This window comes from Anas platyrhynchos, chromosome 1, assembly GCF_047663525.1.
Source record: "Anas platyrhynchos isolate ZD024472 breed Pekin duck chromosome 1, IASCAAS_PekinDuck_T2T, whole genome shotgun sequence".
NCBI classification, from domain to species: Eukaryota; Metazoa; Chordata; class Aves; order Anseriformes; family Anatidae; genus Anas; species Anas platyrhynchos.
The window spans coordinates 46432740-46454409 of NC_092587.1; the positions used below are offsets into that span (position 1 = coordinate 46432740).

Consider the following 21670-nt stretch of genomic DNA (forward strand, 5'->3'; position numbering starts at 1 on the left):
GCGGCGGGGCCCCCCGGGAGGGAGCCCCGCGAGCCTGGGGCCGGGCTCTGGCAGCCCAAGGTGCCGCCCTGGGTGTCCCCCCGCTTCCAGCAGAAACGAGCAGAGCCCCTCCTTCAAGGCTGTAGGAGGGCATGGCACCGAGGTGTTTTGAAGTTGTCTGTGGGCATCACGAAAAGGGGCTTGGGAGGGAGGCTAAGCAAAACGGATCGGTTGGCACCTGCACAGCGCCTTGCCACCTGCATGTCAGCCATGAGTTACTGGCATCCCGCTAATTCGTGGCTGATGGTAAGGGAACGACCAGAGAGACATGGAGTGATAGGAACCACAGAATCACAGAATCCCAATCATCTAGGTTGGAAAAGACCACCAAGATCACCCAGTCCAACCTCTGACCTAACACTAACAAGTCCTCCACTAAACCATATCACTAAGCTCTAAACCAGAAAACGCTGCATTTGCCAGGCCAGCGAAACGATGAGGGAACCATTTAGGTACTGTGGGGGATGTGCACAATCTTAAATTACTCCGTGACTAATGCACCTGACTCATTCTACAGGCTGATTTGGTATTGTTACCGGCTGGGAGTTGTGCACATCCGTCATCCAACAGGTACCGTGTGAGTAGGGGAAGGTGTTTCCAGCAGGGATTAGAGGCCGTTCGTGTGTGTGAAGTAATTCATAAGGATGAGGGAGAGGGTTCCTTGGATTTCTGTGGAAGAAGTAGAAAACAAAGCCTGCCATGAAAAGACCGGACACAAAGGTGCTGATGCTGAGATTTAGAAATCACTGGGTACAGGGACAAATTTTACAAGACAACTGAAACAGGAGAAGTTGGCTTGGAGAGTGTGGTGGTTTTACTGCTACATGTAAAGATTTTGTCTGGGCTTTGCCACACTAACCAAAGAACTTCCTGTGATGGATTCCAGATGACTAATGTACCCTGGCTTCTGGTGAGAGGCTGCCTGGGCCACTGGAAGCGCTGCTGGTTTTGTCCGTTTCGGGACCCTGAGCTGAGCTAGTTTGCCTCACTAGATGGTGCTACATCCCAAAGGGCTGATCTGCGAATTCACAGCTGATGCGAGATGTGCCCTTATAAAGCAGCAGTGCCTAGGAGCTTTAAGGGGTACTACTGGAGAGGCACTAAATGAGACTCTTGAGTAAAACTTTGTGTATCTCTAACATTTGGCTAGCAGATGGTGGACTGAATGTAATATTAGCAGTTAGATTTAGTGTTTGCAGCCATAGAAACAATTTGAGTCAAAGAAAACAATAAGACAAATGGAGTATAGTCATTTCCCAAAGGAGAAGATTAGAGAGCTAAGTAAAGATAAAGTTTTAACCACTGGGAAGTTAACCAGGGCGTAGCTGACCAGCCAGCTCGCAAAGAATGTTCAGTCTAAAATTCCTGCGTCAGAGCTCAGCAGGGTCTGACTCTACACTCCCTTCTAGATGGAGGTTTAGTGCAGGGAGAACACTTCAGACACTCAGTACCAGGGGCATAATCCCCTGCAGAGCCATAGCAAGGTGTCACACTGCAGCAAACGTCATAGCATGTATGTTATTTCAACTTTGGATGCTTGCAATATTGATTCCTATTTTATTGTGTTGGAGAAGACTCAGATTTACACTTCAGTGGGTCCAAAAGTCAAAAGGGCTTATAGTTAAATGAATAGAGCTTTTTAACTTCAGAAAGCTTATCTGTTATTCAGAAGCCTTCAGTGTACATAACCTGGTGTTTACAGAGAAAACCTTGGTGTATGCAAAACAGTAAGAAAGTAATGGCTATTGAAATTGAAACCATGATAGGAGAATTTCCTCAAATAAATGGAATATACATATCAGTACCTGTATGACTTGGAGAGTTTATAGCAATTTTTTGAATTATATATGCCCTTACAGCCTAAAAACAAAAAGAAAAAAACTTACTGGTTGATTGAAAGACCAATGATTTTGTTGTCACTGATAGGTGAACATTTAGATTGTAATCTGAATTAAGGTAAAACCAGAGAGAAACTAGACAAGACTATGGTCTTGTATGGAGTATTGGCACAGACAGGATCCCAAGAAGTAGAATTTAGGTAAATCCATTGCCTCAAGCAGAGAAGTCATAGCAACCTATGATTTAACATTACAAGGCCAGTTATGAGCAATCTGCCATAGAATGGCCCACAAAGAATTAACTTAGTAAAAGTCTGTATCAGAAATGTCTGCTCTCATGGCTGTAGGACCAAGAGTATGCTTGAGTCTGAAAGAGGAAAGACTGTTGCTAGCTCATCAGGCTCCCGGCTTACTTCTTCTCTTGTGTCACTTCCACTTGTGTGAACTACAGTGAAGTTATCAAGAGCAAACAAAAGGGGGAAAGCACTGTGTGACCACAATAAAGTCAGACAGGAAGAGTGTCCAGTGGTTTCAGGGTGCAGGGGCTGAGGTAACGTCTGTGGAGCCCTATTTAGTACAATAATCAAAGTTTGTTCCCTATCAGTAATTCAGAGGTGCACGTTCAGATCCATTCCTAGGATGCTTGTAGTGAATGCGTCCTTTGAATTAGGGTGCCTAGCAATTCTTCTGTATGATATGAAGAGACAGAGACAATGGTGAACACTGTATTAACCAGACTTCAACAGGGTAACTTGACAGTCTCCAGAGATCAAACATCTATCTAAATTTATGTATCTTTCTTGATGCTTCTAGGTGGGAAAAAAAAAAAAAAGTCTGAGCTGAGGTGATTATGGGCCATTGCTGTAGCATCTTCAGGCTGATAGGGTAACGAAGGCATGGGACTTTAAAATAACTCTGAACATATATTGTGAAGTATATCAGTGCTGTTTGTGTCACTGAGTAGTATACAAAATTTGTTAAACAGTGATATGGTGTCTGTACTCTAGAACATACATTAGCAAAGTGGCTGAAGCTTGTGAATCTTGACAAACAAACAATTGATGGTCTTTTCAGAGCAGATCTGAGACAGTTTTAATGCAAGTGAACACTCAGGGAAGGAAAACACTCAGTTTTTACTTGAAAAGCAGCGCTGGCCTCCTTTCTGAGCTGGCACGTCAATGTAAGAGGAATGATCAGCAGAAGGAAGGATGGCAGCTACTGAGAACTGTGCAATTGCCAGGATCTTGTAAGGCTGCATTCGTGTTTGTGGTGAGAGTTCTCACTATGTTTCAGTTGTATCATATGAAAGGTTTTAGTGCTGAATTCTGAAGATAAAGTTTATCAAGGTTATCATACAAAAGTGTTGTGGTGTTTTTGTTTTTTTTTTTTTTTAATTTCTTTTTCGTGTGAGTGTGAATGCTAACAAAACCTTCTTTTCTTTTTTTATATTCTTAGGCATGCAGATGAGTTTCAGTTGATTTCCAGAAAATGTGTTATATGGGAGAAGTGATCTTGTTCCACTGATTATTTTTTTTTTTTCTAAAGAAAATGTAGGAATGCATAATATTTGTGTGAACAATCTATGAGATTTAACTCAGCCCACTCAGGCTGTATTGCTATGCACTGAGTGGGTTAACCGGTCTTTGGGGAGGCAGATGCAGCAGGGTTGTCGTACAGCTGCCTGAGTTTTTAAGAGGTTTAAGTTGAAACACAGCAGATTCTCAGATCTGCTTTACGGATTTAAGTACCTAAGACAGCAGTTGGACACAAAAATGTCTGTTAGGGACTTTCCGAAATATGCAGCTATTGCTTTGATGAGATAGTTTGTCTAAAATTTCCAATGTTTTCTATATTTAATTATGATTTGTTTTATTCCAGTTTACAAATACATTCTACCGAGGTAGATATCAATTGATAGAGCTTATTTTGGAAAGATTTTGGGGGGTCTGAAAATATTTGTTTTGGGGATGTATTAATTTTGGCTCCCTGGACAGACCATGGAGGCAAACTTCTCTCAGTCAAAGGTCGTCTCAAGTCTCGGGAAGCTGTAGGGGTTTCTCTAATAGAGAAACTAAACTTAGCGGTGGTTTAAAGTGATAGTAAAGAAGCCTTGTAAAAAAGCCCTGTATGTCCTTTGCCAGCATGAAAAGTTGAATGTATGAGCAAGATCTTCAGTGATGTGCATGAAAGCTGCATCTTAAAAATACACTAAAATGTAAAATACTTAGCTGTATGCATAAAAACCTAGAGAGAGGCCCACAGGAAAGATGATATCTAATTCAGTGAGCAGAGAGATAGGCAAGGTGTCTATAATTTTCTATGGCTTATGAGTAAAGAAAGAGAAGAGATAGAACAGGGAAATGGATTCTTTTTTTTAGCTGCATTCAGCTTAAGCTGATTGCTAGGCATCTAATAGTTAAGATTTGAATTTGGGAACAAGGCAGTGACATGTTTCATTTAAACCATCATGCCTTTTCTTCATTTCATTAAGATTTTCAAGACAAACTTTAAGTGAGAGGAAGTATGGTTTGCTCCAATAAACAAATCAGTCCTGAAGCCTTTCCCAAATGTCTCTTGAAGCCAAATGTGACGGTGCATTTTTGTTCATGTTCTCCCAATGCATGTTTGTTGTTATAATTCTGAGCTGCTACACATGCTGTATACAGAAATCATCTCAGGAAAATAATGTTGTTTGTATATATAACTCCTGAATAGCCAAATGCATCCTTATCATAACACTTTCTCTGTTGTGTGTTTGGTCAGGGAGTACTCACAGGATCAAAATAGACTCTTCTAAGAATTAACCATTGGCAACAAACAAAGAGAGAGCTAAAATAACCTGGTGATGACCTCCCATATTTTTAGATCAATGCATTTCAGGCTTGTCCGTTTCTTATTGCATTACAGTATGAATTTTGAAGCTTTTTGGCATAATTACTTCTATTTTCCATTCATATTAGTCTCTTACTCACTTGCCAGAATATTTCACTCCAAGGTCAAAGTATCTGCTGATCGAGGTTTATTCAAGCAGCTGACAGAAGTTGTTTTGGGTGATAGCCTGACCTTGGACTAGGAGATTTAGCAGCTTGGAAGTCAGCAGAAGAAAATTATGCAATGTGGAAGAGTAGTTTTGTTTTGTTTTGTTTTGATTTATATTACTTTGCTTTGTTTGTTTGTTTGTTTTTGTTAATAACCCTTGCTTCTTCATGGAAGTAGAAAAAATATCCGTATCTTCTCATAATTGTTTGGACATTTCATATTTTTCAATAATTCTTATTTATTATTCTACGTAATTTTATTTTCTAGGTCATTATTTCTAATAATATATATCATTCTGAGCTTTTGTTATATGTTATTGTATTATCTTGGTATATATTACTCTTAATAAAATATACCATTATGACCAATGATACACATAATATATGTCATTGTAAGCCTTCATCTGATTACTTTAGAATTTTACAAAATTAATGTTTAAGAAAAATTAATTGTTTTTTCTTCTATATACATGCGGGAAGGATATTTGGCTAGTTTCTAGAACAGTGGAGCGGGCGCATGTTGGCTTTATTTCAGTGTAAGTACAATTTACAATAATTTCTCTTTAGAGCAAGTGTTGCTGTTGCCTGATTGCATTCTATGAAATAAAAACTGTCCAGGAAGAGGATTATGTGTTTATCATTATCTCTATAGAAGATACTGGATCTATAGCAGATACTGGATCATTAAATCCATAGTAGCATTTAATCTTCAGGAAAAGCTACAATACCCAAAAGTATGATGGCAATAAAGAAGACTAAATAGTTGATACAAGGAAGTTTAAAATCCCAGGCTTGCAATCTGCTAACAACAGCGGGTAGAAGTACAGGTGTTTCCTGCAGGAATTCTGACTTCTTTTGGTGATTAACCATTGATTGCCACTGATAGATAAGCTTGTAGAAATTGGCTGGACAGCAGAAGTAGACCTATTACTGCTAATATGGTTAAACTTCCTTTAGCCTTTATCCTTAACACTTTAAAAGCAGACCATTATTTTCAGTGTTGCTTTCAAAAGGAATGCAAATGCTTAATGGGAACGGAGTGCCTTAATTAAATTAAAAATACCCTCTTCTTAGTGTTTGGTCCTGCACTTCATAATCTGTATGGCAAGCAGTTTCTGCTTTCAACTGCAAGAGTTTTGAAATAACAGATACTTTTATATATTAAACATTGGCAACAAACAGAGAGATAAAATAACTTGGTGATGACTTCCCATATTTTTACATTAGTGCATTTCAGTTTTGGCCATTTCTTGTCACATTACAATATGAATTTATATCTGTTTCTGAGCCACTTTATTTTATTTATTTATTTGCTATGCATTTTTATTTCTATTTTTATTTAACACCTAGAATTATATTTTTGTATGTTTTGATTTTTTTCATATTGTCTTTTATTTATATTGTCTTTTTACTAGAAGGTTTATCTGAAGAAAAAAATATATTTCATAATTGTGTAGTACTTGAAAATGATGTATTTTTAAACAGAATGAGATAATTTAATCCTTCTTCCTCAGAAAGAAGGGCCCTCCACACTATTGTAAACATACCTCTCTTAATAGGCAGACTAGGTGAAGTTTATTAGCCAGACATTTGAACTTCTCTCTAACACAGAGAGAACTAGGATGGAGTATTATGTCAGGGTTGAGTGGGACTCTTCTGAAACTTTAGGCTGTGAACTTTCTTTTGAGATGAACAAAAGGGAAGCAGTAAAAGGTAACATACCTGTATAAAGTAACAAAACCAACAAAGGAATAAAAGTCTTGGTTATTTATAATACAATAAAGATTCAGTTGTGTGCCTCACATACACTTTCATCTAGTGTTAAACTGTAACAAAGTAAAAAATGAAGAAAATAGTATCAGCAAACAATCTGTAATATATATATAGTTCGTTAGAAATCACTATTTAAGAAAAGAAATTTGATTTTTGGAAAGTTATGTGAGTGAAGAATCCTTTAGTCATCTCTGAATCAGATTCAGAGATCTCAGACGTCTCACTGAGATCTTTATACGTGACATTTTGTTTCTGATATCCCTATTATAGGTTTATAGAGAAAAAGCTAATAGATCCTAATTTTACCATTCTGTTAAACCCAAAACTGCCAAGCCAACAACTCTTATTACAATACCTATTTTTTAATGAACAAGAGACCTTCCCATTGTCCAAAGATTACCCTGAATCCATGCAACAAATTTCTTATATCAATAAAACCATTCCTCTGGTATAACAACTTGTATTGAGATTTTATAGATATGATTATATATGTAATACAACTACATACATGTCTGGTCAGCATACTGTCAATCTGTTCTTTACATTTTTTATTTTTATGCAAAATGTACTCTAAATAAAATTGTAATCTTTACCTTTTTACCCTTTTCTCCCCCAGAATTTCAGTTTCAAAGATTAAACTATTGCCTTCTGTTTACATCACGGCACTCTGAGAAAAAATAGAAATTCCTACCAGCGCTTTTACTTGTTTAATTGATGGAATAATAAAAATCATGTAGACCTTGGCTACAAAACTGTAGATGAAATGTTGGAAACAAATGTTGAAAATTTTGCTGAAATGCTTTCAGGCGGATATATGGCTCTTCACCTATTAGGGGTGGATATATTCAAATGGCTATTTTTTACTTAGTGGATCTACCATGTATACTCTGTTATATCTATTAAATATAGAGACACCATGGTTTTTACCTTTGTAGAACCAAAAATAAGTCAGTTAGATTTTATTATTTCTTCTGTGTCGTTAGCAATATAACTGCCTAAAAAATTATCTTTACAGAAGCAAATTTTGTTATGCTGTACCTGTGTAATCCCATTAGAAAAGACTGTCAGGATGATTGCTTAGAGTATGTAAGCACAACTTCATTGAAATCAAGCATTATACACCCATCTGAGTTTGCACAAATATAATTAAAATTTAGTAATCAGAAACATAATCACTATTATTATCAGACATGAATAATAATCCAAGCTAATTTGTAGATCTGAGATTATGAGTGCATCTACATTAGCAATTTAGTTCATTTTGAGTACACTTTTGAAGCATCCTCAGCTCCTGCATATGTTTCATGTAATGGAGTGATCTTGAATGCATGGATTGAATTCCTTTAAACTGAACTACGTTGAAACGTGTACTCCAAGAGCACACCTAACATCCTCCAACTGTTACTGGAGATTCAGTCTATAGGAACAGACTAGAACTAGTTCAAAGTAAAACCCACAAAACACGCACTATGTGAACATATTGTCCCTGGGAGTAACTGTTTCACTGTGCAGATCTGCTCTGATTTCACTACTTTCTTTGTCAGTATAGCCATGGCCTACTTTGCTAGTTAGTAAACATGTTTTGAAGTAATCTGAAAAACAGTTATGCCATTTCTGGAGAAATGCTTTTATAAATATTTGCACTTGGGAAAAACAAAAAACAAACAAAAAAAACTTTTAAGACATCAAGGCTACCTACATGTTTATTTATTTATTTTGCAGAGAGGAGTGAAAGAAATTGCTTACAAGCTTCTTGCAACAAGTTAGACATGATTTCTTAGTTGTGACAGAACTGCATCTTCTGTTTGTCTCAAAGAGCTAAGTAGAAGATTTTGGATGTTTCCTCAGTGCCAACAACACCGATGACAAAACTGCTGTAAGAACGTAAGAAAACGTGCCAGCCCATTCCATGTGGTATTGCCTCTGTTGTGAAGTTAATAAGTAGCCTCTGCCCCAGGTTTGCAGTTTGTCTCATGATTTAGTTAAGGAAAAAAAGGACCATATCACAGAATTCCACTACAAAAAACATTCTACTCGGGGATTACAAAATCCTTTTTTTTTTTCTTTTTCTTTTTTTTTTTTTTAATTTAGATATTTGGTTTATTTTCTTCAGATAACAAACTCAGTGCATCACATGCTTTCCTAGCAGCCTCCATTTTTTCCAGGCTACTCTCCATGGGCCATCTACGTGTAAATGCTGTCCCCACCTCAGAGACCACTTGCCCATGGAGCTCAGTAGGCAGCAGGTCTGGACTAGTCACAGGCTGGACTAGGGCTGTACTTCCATGGGAGGATTTAGCTCACACAGCTTTACTACAATCATTTTAAGGTCTGCAAGAATAGACAGCCTGCCGTTATCTGTGCTGCAGATATGTGTGGTCCTTCCAGAGAACCCATAACAACGTCCTTACAACACAAATGAAGGAGTGTGTCTGAGCATAATACCTGTCCCGGTATAACACTTCTACTCTTGTTTCAGACACCCCAGCAACACCCACCTGGTCCTCTTTCAGCAACCCCACACTCAGAAGAACGGGCTTCTCTTCTGTGAGCCTGCAGCACCCGTATGATCTATAGTGTGCTGCAGCCTGATAGTTCAGGGAGAGCGAAAATTGGGGTGAAAATTTCTAGGGAAGTGTAAGAAGAAGAGGAAATGAATTAACCAGCACCATAATGCCAAATCCCAGCTTCAGTCAGGGGTCAGATGACTGTTTCCAGTCCTGATCTGACGTCAGGTGCAGCATCTGAGCCAGCTCTGAACAGGCTTAGCCACTTGGCATGGTGCTGTACTGTGTGGAAATACCAAAACAATGTAATTACAGCAGAAGGACGTACCAGAACAAGCTGTCTCTGAAGTTAATATATCTGGGATCACGCTGTGTATTTCTGATAGGGTGCTGCTTTGCATAGTGTGGGTGCATATTCAATGACCAGTGTTCATAGCAGCACAGGTGCACAAAGCAAAGAAACTGGGGGCATAGAAATATGGAGATGACAAGATGGGAGAGCCTGTTGCTGCTGGGATGCACTGAGAGACTGCAATTTGCCTTTGAAAGTTGAAGGGCTGTAAGATGTGGTGTCTGGAATGAAGGGAGGAGAAACGAGCAGATGATAGCACAACCGCTGTAGTTGAACAGGATGGAAAAGGGCATGCAAGTGGCATTTGATTTGGGGGAAGAAGTTGAGGGAGCAGAGAGGAAAAGAGTATTTCCACAAAAAGCATTGGGGGAAGAGGCAAAGAGAACAAAGGGATAAAGGAGAGGACAAGGAAGAGACAGAGGATAACAAAGGAAAATGGTCTGCAGTATCTTCAGTGCCTATGATATTTAAGAGTCAGGTCTCAAGAGGAGAGTCTTCTCTTAAGGGAAAAGTGATCCTGCCTTGAACGCTGATGGAAGGAGCTCTCTCCATTACAGCCCCAGAAGCTGCTCAGAGCAGACACAGTCTGGACTGAAGAGGGAAATAAGTAAGCAAAAATAATGCCTTCTTCAGAATTCTCCTAAAAAGAGATACTTTCACTTAGCGTGTATATTTGTTGTGGTTTGGGTTTCGGGGGAAGGAAAAAGAGGCAGCTAGCTGTGGCAGACCCTAGGCCTTGATTTCTCAGATCTAAAATTAGGTAAACTTCCCTTTAATAACAGCAACCCTGACTAGTATCTAGATTCAGCTCTTTGCATGTTATTGATGCTGGCTGCCTTCACACATTAAAAGGGTGTTTCCAGGCTCATTTTCTAGGGGAAAAAAAGCCTTCATTTGTATTACAAAGAATGGTATCACGAGCATCCTGACCTGCTTCTTTTTTTGTCTTTGGAAACACTTTTGCACCATTTAGAAATAAAAACGAAGACTCTCAGCAGAGGTGGGGGAGGTGGCGGAGAATGTTACTGCTCCTACAATTTCCATTATCTGAAATGTTTTTAGGAAAATCAGATGCAGTGGAAGAGAGGGGGAGTGCTGCATGGGAAGGTGAGGGGGTTGGGCTGATTCTCCAGGGGACGGCTGGAGCTCCCTCAAGCCTCTGACTTATGTTGTCTGAGTCAGAGAATACAGGTTTGATGGTAGCAATCGTATATGCTGGGTCTGAGATAATGGTCTTCCTTAGGAGAAGAGAAAGGCACTAGCTGAGAGCAACAGAAGAAGAGAGCAAGAAGAAAGGAAAAATATGAAGTGGGAGTAGGTCAAGGCAAATGTTTCAGCAATGGTGCTGGAATTTCAGGTCTTCAAACCTCTTCAGCAGGTGATGCTTCCTCTCCAGGGCTCTGCAGCTATTAATATGGACGAGAGACATTAAAATACAGAGAGACTGTCTGGCGCTTAGTCCCTGCAAAATTTGCAGACAGGAACGTGTGGGAAACTTCCTCGAGGAAAGTGTTTTACCCTGAGGGTGGAAATGGTGGAGCATTACTTCAGTGTTGTTCCTAAGCAAAGGGACCTAGGGAGGATCAGGCCAAGATGATCTTCTCCTCATTAGTCAGCTACAAGAGGTCCCAGTGAGTTTTGGAAGCCTGGAAGAGATTGATGTTCACAAATAGCATGGGATAACTTTTCAGGTTCATCCTGTTGTAGCCTGAATGATTTGATAATGCCGTGTCTACACTACTCTTCTGCTACAGTCTAGGGATGTCTCTGTTCTTTATTATTTTCTTGTAATAAATTTGTAATTTGTAGCCCAGCTTTGGTCTGGTAACTTCATTTTGTGTCCTTTTCTATTTCATTTATCTTACTTTTTTTTTTTTTTTTTTTAATTTTGTCATATAATGTAAGGTGATTACTGTATTTTTGTAACTGAAATTATGTCAGGATTTTGGAATTAAAAATTTATCAATAGCTAGGCTGAGTCCAGTTCCCTTTAAAAGGCCAGTTATCCGATGACAGGTTGCACATGGGGTAAAGTATCGACAGTAGCCTGAAACAATGCCACACTGAACTAGTCAATGTGTAGATAAATTTGTCAGATTTGAATACTAACAGCTTTTATTGAGCACCATTAATTATATATATATTTTGTTTCTGTTCTATGCATTTTTGTAGCACTTCTGTTACCATAAATTAGTAAATCTCTATAATTTCCTTCAACTATTTTTTTCAATGCAGAATGCCTGAAAAGTAGACACAATTAAGGTACTCAATAATACAAACAACAAAAGAGATTTAAAGAGAAGAAAAAGAAAATATAAAGCAATGGATAGTTCACCCCTCATTAAATACAAAATGTAATGTTTATTACAAGGTTTCTGAACTGCTCAAGAACCCTGTATTGCATATGGCCTTTGCTTCAACCCTAGAGCTGTGCAACCCCTCTGTTTAAAGTGTGCAGTAACTGTTCAGAGTAAGGGAGATTTTTGCATTTGCAGGTCCATGTGTATTCAGTAAAATTGAGTTTCCAGCTACTTGCTGAATTAAATTCCAGTTCTCTGGATCACTCTTATCTCCAGGGGGACTTGCAAAGCTTAGAAACACATGAATTTCTGAATCCCTTCTAAAATTCACTCTCATGTCGGAGACATTTTTCCTTTATCTCAGCTCTATTTATCCTGGTTAGCACCTCAGCCCTCTGTTTCTGCTTGTTATTTGACATCCACCGTTAGTGTATGCTATCAGGATGTTTTAGTTCCTATTAGTCCAAAGCTCTAACTTCATTACTGTGAATGCTTGTATCACTCCAGAACACTCTGTGATTTTAATGACTGGACATATTACAAAATGTACATGTTGCTCCCTCATATGCAGAAAGAGAGTTTTATTAGTATGTGCAGAATCAAGCTGTGCAATCAAGCCATCTGCTGATATGTATCTCTTCGTAGTGCATATGACATGAGTATGTTTTAACAGGATAAATTAAAGCAAATAACATTCCCCTTCCACAAATCTCTTAATACCTCTTCTCTGTTTTTAAGGGAAGCAGGAAATACGAAGGAAATTAATACATCCAGCACTCTTGGACAATAATTACCATGGAAGTGTTAAGAGCAGTCACACAGAGAAGAATATATGCAGCGTCAGAGACCACAGTGACCTCCCACACTGCATGGTTCTTTAGAATTACTGAAATTATAAACAAAGTAAAAGCTCTTCTTTCCCAAACAGCCGCCTCGATGTCACTTGTTTCCACATTCCGGCTTATGTCGCTGCATCCCACACTCTCTCTGTTGCTAAGTGCTTTAGGATTCTGCAATATGTTCCAGCAGCTCCCTGTTTCTCTCAGATCTCCAAATGTGCTATCATCTGAGAGCAGAATGTCTAGGTTTATCTGCCCTGGTAAGAAAAAAGATTAAACTGTACAAATTACAGCTTCCTAAAGAACACTCAAATTTTCCATACCAAAAAAATGTCTTTGTAATCTTACATGCCCTTTCATAACACTTTGTTAGAACATGCTTTCAATTCACAGTAGGATATGTGAGGGACGGGGGCAGAGTATAGCTCCTGGGAGCAGCTACAACTAAACCTTGACTGTAAGTGACAATAGCGGCACAGAGCACAGAGTGCTTGCAGAAGCTTAAATCAGCACTCTCACTGTGCTATGCAAATAAAGGAGCTCACAAGTGAATAGAAACCACAGGAAAAGTGAAAAAAGGAAAACAATACACCAGTTAAGAATGTATATCATTTTGTAATTGCATTAGTAAATATTGACTGTTACATCTATTCATCATTCTGGCTTAAACATTGTTTGATTTCTTCTACCTTTGTAGCAAGCATGTAGTAGCTTCTGTTCAGGAAAGAACGATATTATCACAGTTGTTCACCCAGCTACGCCTCTGGCTTTTTTCTTCTTTTTTCTTTTTTTTTCTGGGTGGGTAGACATCTCACTGAGTGCACTTTTCAGGCTGTGTGCCTTTACCTACCTTGGGATACAGTTCCGTAGCAATCCCTGTATCTTTGTCTATGATGCCAGCATACCTACTACTGCAATTGACGGCAGGTTTTGCCTTATCTCTTCCACTCGAGTTAAGATAAACAACGTTAGTAGTGAGTGATTAAAGAGCTTAAAGCTAACAGATATATTTTATACACATGAAGCATTCTAGGTACATATTCATCTTGGATTTACCATATCCCAAAGCCAGCTCAAGGTGCGGCCAAAGCAGGCTGTGTTTACATGAGAAAGTAATTCAGCACATTAGGAGTAGAGCATCTACATTAGTAGATTGAAACAGTTGATAGTGAGGCACCTCGTTTTTCCACTACATGTGTTGGGGTGGTGGGGGTATATTCTGGATTATATTTAGCCTGGCCCCTGTAGCCAAACACATCTGCTACACACGTGGTGCAAAGCCTTCTGAAGACAGAAAGTGTTAGGTATGTGCTAGGGGACCTCACGATGATGCAGCTCTCACGCTATTTTGGAACCTACTGTCCCCATTAGCACCAGGGTGCATTTGGAGCACATCGGAAGCAGAGCTTCTGTTTTCAATTCCTCCTTAAGGAATTTACTTTGTATGCACCAAAACCCCTCTGAGAACTGAAACAACACATGGTAAATGGAGACAATGGCTGTATTTTCCTCCTAACTGCACCATTGCTTTGAAACAAATTGCTAATGTAGACACAGCCTTTTGACAGCTGCTGAGGGCAACAATCTGCCATCTCTGCTACGGCCTAGGAGAGGAAATCGGCTTTGGGCTGAATCCCTTCCCTCTGAATAGACCTCTTCTCAGTATCACTGCAGGCCTTCCTGTCCTCCTGTCCATGCTCTGTCTGCTTCCTTGTCTCACATCCATTCTCAGCACCAGGCAAAGGCCCCTGATCTGCCCCATTCCCGTCTTTCTGGAAGATAAAGGAAGTGAACTGGGGCTGCTGAAAGGTGGCACATCCTGCAGAGTGAGGAGTGACATGCCTGAGACCTGAGCATGGAGATGGCATAGCCAGAGAGACCTGAAGGAAGGGGAAGGGGTGGACATGGGTTGTGAGAGAGGAGTGGAAAAGCCCCCGTGGCTTCTACAACTCTGCTGCTTCTTCTGTCACCTCAGCTTCCTCCTACCATCCTCACACCTCCTGAAGCATCCTCAACAGTTCATAGCACCCTAACATTCCCCTGGGAAAAAAAAAAAAAAAGATCCTTCCCAGCCACCCTGCTTCTTATTCTGAAATAGCTTGCTGCAAAATATGATTAACTGCACAAATATAGAATTTTAAAAACCACGTTTCAGCAGATGCTTTCTCTCCACCTCATTTTCCCCACACACAGGGAAAGAGAGTTTCTTTTCTGCCTGGTTTCTCCTGGTTCCTAGGCCTCTTCTTTGCCTCCAGACATGTTCTTTTAATAACTGTGTGCTGAGACAAGACATATCTTGTCTTCAGTCCCTCAGTCTGGGCCTGGAACCAAGGCTGATAACCACTCTTTCCCTTATCAAAATCCGGGATAGGATGTTCCATTGCCTGCCATCCTAAAAGCCTCTGTGGAGGGCCAGGGATAGAGCACAGTTTGCCCTACAATGGTTTTGAATGGCCTGGGGTACTCTGAAGGAGGGGAGAATACCAGCCAAGGCAGACATTGGTCTCAGCCAGGATGCAGCAATGAACAACCAGAAAGGGGTTAAGCATCAGCTGAAATGTGTGCCTCATCCCCTTCTAAGCACACAAAATAATAGCATGGCTCCTGCCCAAACTGGGGGCCAAGCACGCAAGGTGCACACAGCCCCTGACCCACTCCATACTGCCGACTTCTTTTCCCCGGCAGCTCCAGTTAAACTCAGGAGGTTTTACAGCGTAGGCATATCCTTACCTAACCAACGATCAGCTCAGTGTAAATATCGACACAGAGCTGCAGAGGAGCTCTAATGTCATCATAACCGTGCCCTTGGACTGCTTCGGAGAAAGCACGGTGCACGTAAGGAGGAGAGGCAGCAGCGCTGTGTGCCAGAGGCTGTACCACAGCCCGGGGAGGGCAAAAGGTGCAGAGGGAAGACCTTGAGAGAGGCAGCAAAGCCAGGGGCAGCGGGAGCCGTCTGGCCTGGCCGTGACACGGTGGGAAAGGAGTGCCCAGCAGAGCGGCTGGAGCGAGGTGACACCGGTGATAACATTTTCAAGATTTTTCCACGTAGAAAGACTGGAAAAAAAATATCAGGGGCAGTATCCAAAACAGTCCTGAATTCAATCGGCAGGGGCCAAAAGTCACTGCCAGCTGACAGCCCTATCTGTGACCTGTACAGAACAGGCAAAAAGTGCTCCTGGAGTTCACTGGCTCATGTCCTATTTAAACAAAACCAAGAGCTGATACGCCCCTGCGAAGGCCAAGGAATAATGCAGGTAGAAGTGACCTGTGGCTCATACGTAAGGAGCCCAAGCTCGGGGGCAATGAGCTGTGTTGCAGCGCTGTGCCAGCTTGCTGTTACGGAAGGAGAACTCCCATATTCTCCCTCGCAGGGCGGTGTACACCGATGCAGTGTATACACAGATCCAGCAGCTCTATTCTCGGTATGTTACTAAGAGACAACTGTTTCTATGGAGAGCTCATTGGTGGGCAAAATAAAATGTTTTGATGAATTATAAAAAAAGGTAAATTAATTTTTAAAACAAAATATAGCGTGAGAATGCTAATGCTATGAAATCCCGCTAATACAGAATTTCAAGAACGTACTTCCTTCCTCTTTTTTATTATTTTTCTTTTTAATTTCTAGCAGACATTTATCCTAAATTCTGTATTGTCTACAAACTGATATAAACGGATGTCTGTCCTGCAAAATGCTTAACCAACGTGACAGCCACCTATGCAGTGGCTACAAAAGCTTCAATTGAACATTTGTTTGTTTTTAAAAGCTAAGTATGATTGTACAGCAGTTTATTGTGGATTATAAGTACCTACATGATCATGAATATGCCATGTTGTGAAGTGAACAAAAGAGCTTTGAAATAAGAATTGTAAAGGCAAAGAAGGGGAGAACAAATAAGTACATTAAATAAAGCTCAGCATTTAATTTTAACATGGTTCTGTGGTAACAGCTAGACTCTCCAGATGACAAGTAATAGATATGTGGGGGTTTGTGGCATTCCTGCTTCGTTCTTGTTTATAGCTCTAATTATTTTACACTGTGCTGAAACAGACCTTGAAAAATGCTGTGCTTGACTTGGAGAACAGCTTAGTTGATCAGTCAACAATTTGGCAAAGTAAATAACAAGAAGCTACACAAAAAGGAGTCAGTGAAGAATTCTGCAATTAAACCAATGGGAATTTATGTGAGTGACCTTTTCTTTCTTGGTCTTTATAAATGTAGAAAATATTCATCTCATTTGAAGATGTTCTGTGATGTTTTCTGTGTCATGCTCAGAGATATTCCGTATGTTACATACTGGTTTAAGCAATTGTCTTTGCCACCTACAACACATCAAATTACTTCGCTTTTTCACCAGCTGGCTTTTAGCAAGGTTTCAGTCATGCTAACATAGAAGGGGAAGGAATACACGGCTAACGTTGGATCTTGTGTAAGTGAAAGGAGCCCCTCAGCGACACATGGATTCACAGGATGAGTTAACAGGAGGCTGATCTGGCTGTGCTGATTTAAGAAATTACTGACTACACCTCTTTGTCCCTCCCATCTGCCAGAGGGTACTGTCCTTGGATGAGGAGTGGCAGAAGAAAATGCAGGCATCTGACTCACCTACCCCGCTGTCCTCACTAGTGGTTAGAGCTAATTGCCACACTACCCACGGAAACAGGCAGGGCTCCGTCTCCTCTCCCTCAGGCTGTGACAACTTCCAGCAGAAGGGTAGAGCGACTAGCCAGAGCAGTGATGTATTAAACAGTAATATCTTAATTCTACCTATCTACCCTGCATAGTTAGTTTTGCAAAGATTATAAGACAGTAAAATACATCAGCCTAGGCTGCCAGACAAAGCCCTACATCTACGTAGCCCGTCATTTCCTGCGTTCTTGTTCCTCTTGCTTTCTATCCATCCGTCCCCGGCTCTCCTCATCTACCCCTTGTCTTACCTTAGTGCCTGTTCTGAATAGGCTATCATCTGCCACTCACGTTTCAAAAGCTACCATTATAAGTCTGAAAACAGTCCTGACAGCCAGCTGCCAGTGGATATATTTATATTCCACTATATCAGGAATTCTCTGCACATCAACAATACATCTTATACATTTGACTTGCACAGAACAGTGTGTGCATTACTCAGTCCTCCCAACAGGAGCCTACATTTCCATCAGCTCAGTTCATTCTGTCCCTAGATTTCCTTTACTTCATTTCATCTCCAACATTCACGGCATATTCTGGCTCCATTTTCATGTGCCCTTTCTCATACTCTTCATACTCTCTACATTGGATATTAGCTCCAGTCCCATGTCTCCTCACACCTTCCTGTCCAGCCTTATATAAATTTGAAAAATATCTGGTTTGATCTTCGTGGGAACTGATACCATCTTTCCTAGAATAAACTTCATTTTTATATAACAGGATTACAAGAAAGTAACCAGCTTGTCACGGCTGAAAGCAATTCCACTTAAATCGTAAAACTCTCTGGAGACTGCAACCATTAAAATAAGAAAGAAATCAGAAGTTTGACACCTATAATCTTGTAACTGCAGGAGTCTCCGTGTATTTTGTGCTTTATTTTCAAATCCGCTAAGTACTTTGAATTGGCAATGGTACAAATGTTCGGAGACTCACTGATGGCATTTCTAATCAATTCAGTGAGTAATGACTGCAAATTTCTATGAAGCAATTGACTTGCAAAGAAGAAGGGGAAAAAATGCTTGCTATTCTGTCCCAGATACTGAACCTGCATGAAAGAAACGGGAGGAGAATAGGAGCCCCTTCCCCTGCCATTTCACTTTCTGTTTCATAAAGGAGAGAAGTGTATCTCTGAATGTATACTTAAAAAGGAGAAGCAGCAGAGGTGCATATACCCAAGTGACCTGCTTTCATTACCTGCAGATCTTGGTTGATTCACTTCCCACAAGTTTTAGTCTCCAACACAAAATTTACACAAAATATCAAAAAGATCTTTCTTTCAGCAACCTTAGGCTTGAGTTTCATAGCAACCTATCTTCTACTGCAGAAACCTATCATTTTTAGACAATTTACAGAAAATACCTCACCATTTCCTACCTGAGTAGGATAATTGTGTGGGGTTAGGGTAGGCCTAATGTCTTTGGTTTTGAAAAGCAGGATGTCCTGCATTTCAGAGCAGGAGCAGAGAAATAAAGGAGTGTCTAGCCATTTGTTTGCTAAGCAGGGCAGAAATGTGAAGAAAGAGTCTCTCCTTGCTGTTAACTTCCTTGTCCAACAACTAACCTCTTGTTGAGGTCAATGGAAAGGCTTCACTGATATTAGCTGGAGTTGGCTTATACAGGAAAAAACAAGGAATGAAACTAGATATTGCTCCCTCCACTAAAACTGTGGCCTATATCCCAAAAATATGCATAACCATTTATGTCCAAGTCCCAGAAATGCTTGATATAAATAAAAACATCAACTCAGATGTTGTAAAGACATAACTGATTATCAGCATGAATGATAAATAATCTTCAAAATTTGATACAAATTATAAGGAAATTAGAAATAATATTTAAGTAGGATTTTGATAGGATGTCGAAAAATTACATATGGAAATGAAAAGGTTAAGGAAACATAAAGGAGTAGGAAGAAGAAAAGAATGGACAATGGTATGCCACACACATATATATGCCATATATTGTATTTATATGCTGTGGAATGTCAAACTAATAGAGAAGAGATATGGGTCAAGCACAGAAGACAGTGAAATTTCCAATAATGGAAATTTCTCCAGCTGTCGATCAATTTCTAAACACCAGTACAGCTACAAGAATGCAAATCTCAAGTGTAAATAACAAACACACCAATATTTGCACTTTGGGAACTCTCTCCTGCTTGCTGAACAAGTACGGTTTACAAGAGCAAATAGTAGCTTTCCCTATTATTATCCAGAATATACAGTGCAGCTGTATCAGTGACCACTCATCAGTTATTCAAATCAAGGTAGAAATGGCTATATTTCTTGTTGACAGAACAAGTATGTAGCTTTTTGTTTCTTGAAAGGGTGACCTTCTTCTTGCTGCTATTTCCTGCTTCCATTCATTCCAAGAGGAAGGGGTTTGGTCTGCCAGTGACGCTAACGGTTTTTTTATTATTTTTTTTCAGCCTAGAGGTCTGCAAGTAGTACTTTGTACTAAATCCAAGTAACCTGGAAAATGCTTTATGTGAATACCAGCTTGGTATAAGAAAGCAAGAAACGATCTTAATTTAATATTTTAAATGGATTGGAGTTTTGTGTAGGTGGAAGAAGATCATTACAGAAAGGAGTGCTACACAGACTAATATATAAATAGCTCTTGCTGAGAGCAGAACAATAGCTCTGTTTCTTCTCTCAGAGCACAGATACAATTAGTTAGAGGATATTGCATTCTTTAGAAATTTTTGGCATCCAATAGAAAAAAACAATTGCATTTCAAAACAAAATATTGTATTTGAAAATCATTTCCCCTTTTAATTACCTGCCAAGACTTTCAGTCTTTCCCCTGCAAATGAACACATCCCTTGTACTTGAGCACAATGCTTTCCCACACTGCTGGGTGGCTGTGAGGTCACCAATTCCTGCTGCTGCAACTCACGATCCTGAACTGGGGTCTTGGCAGGAAAGTAGCTGCTTTCCACATACATTGTTAAAAATACATATGGTTCTGTAATGTTTCCATCTACCAGTATGTGCACTTCACTGATTTAACTCCTATACTTTTACTGTCACAGAATAACTACATCCTTCTGCCCTATAAATGCTGAGACAAAGCCAGCATATTCATGTTCGAGGCAGGAAATCTCAGTTCCCTGACGGCACTGTATTCCTATTGCTGTCTCTGTAATCTAACGGCTGATGCAGATTTCATCAGGTCATCCAGTGGTGATAATTCATGCCGGGGAACTTGGGCGTACTCCATTCTCGCTGTTTTCAAGAACAGACCTATCATATTTGCCAGCCAATCCGTTTCAAAACTAGTTTAAAATATTAATAATCATGGTTAGCTAGATGGAAATATGATTGATTGCTACTTATTCCACTAAATAATAAAAAAAAATCAATAGCTATAGCTATAAAACCAGACTTGTGGGATAAATTAATCAAAATCAGTTCCTACACTTCAGACCTATGTCTGTCACTGTCTTGGTTTTGTACTGTCTTTTGCACAGACATGAAAATGCTTCTCTGAGGGCACCAGATAGTGGTAACATACAAAGACCAGATCATAAAATGACAGAATGACTTGGGTTGGAAGGGACCTCAAAGATCATCTAGTTCCAGATGGAGATCGGGTATTAATTATGTTGTTACAGACTCTTCCCTGTGAACAACTCATTATTCTCCCCAGTACAAGTGGAAAACCTTAAGATATTCCTATTGCATTACAACTACTGTTCATGCCTTATTCTTTGGATGGTTCATCCTAACCACTCATTTCTTAGTTTCTTGTCATAATTATTTTTTGTCATAACTGAAGTACCAATGGCAGACATTAATGTGTATAAACTAATATCAGCACAGCAGAAGTACTACTGTCTTTCTAATATTTTTGGTACTTGAAAACAAAGCACAACTTCATAAAGTTCCAGCCCGCCTTGTCCCCTGTACCTCATTTATGGAAGATAATTTACTTGGGTGTGCTGCAATGGGTGCACTTGCTGCTGTGCTGCCTCAAGAACTTGTTTTACAGTTCATGTATATACTAACAAACTTGCATACAATCATTTATAATGATATTACTTACCCCAAATAGCCTTCAAATTGAATAAGATAAAACAAACACAGATCATCTCGTTAGCATTCAAAGATGAGAAGAACTGGTAGGTCTAGCAAGAACTGGTAGGTCCTGAGCTTTAAAGGAGATCTGTAAGGGATATCTTTGCATTGCCAGGAAGTTCAAAGCTTGAATGTCTGCCTTCTCCGTGCTATTAAAAATCCCACAAGTTTTGCAAAGGTAAGGCTGCTATCCTATGTCTTGAGCAGGAAGAGCTCAGTAAT

General features: G+C 39.8%; 1 long non-coding RNA gene across 2 annotated transcripts; it reads left to right on the forward strand.

Annotated features, from left to right (window-relative positions):
• The first annotated feature begins 153 nt into the window (after positions 1-153).
• Positions 154-11350, forward strand: LOC140002240 (uncharacterized). Of its 2 annotated transcripts, XR_011808533.1 has the most exons (4): positions 154-285; positions 5396-5451; positions 8411-8572; positions 10791-11350. It is a non-coding gene; the product is annotated as an uncharacterized lncRNA (long non-coding RNA). The 2 variants fall into 2 exon arrangements; XR_011808532.1 differs by having other exon boundaries at positions 8411-11350.
• Positions 11351-21670: the final 10320 nt, after the last annotated feature.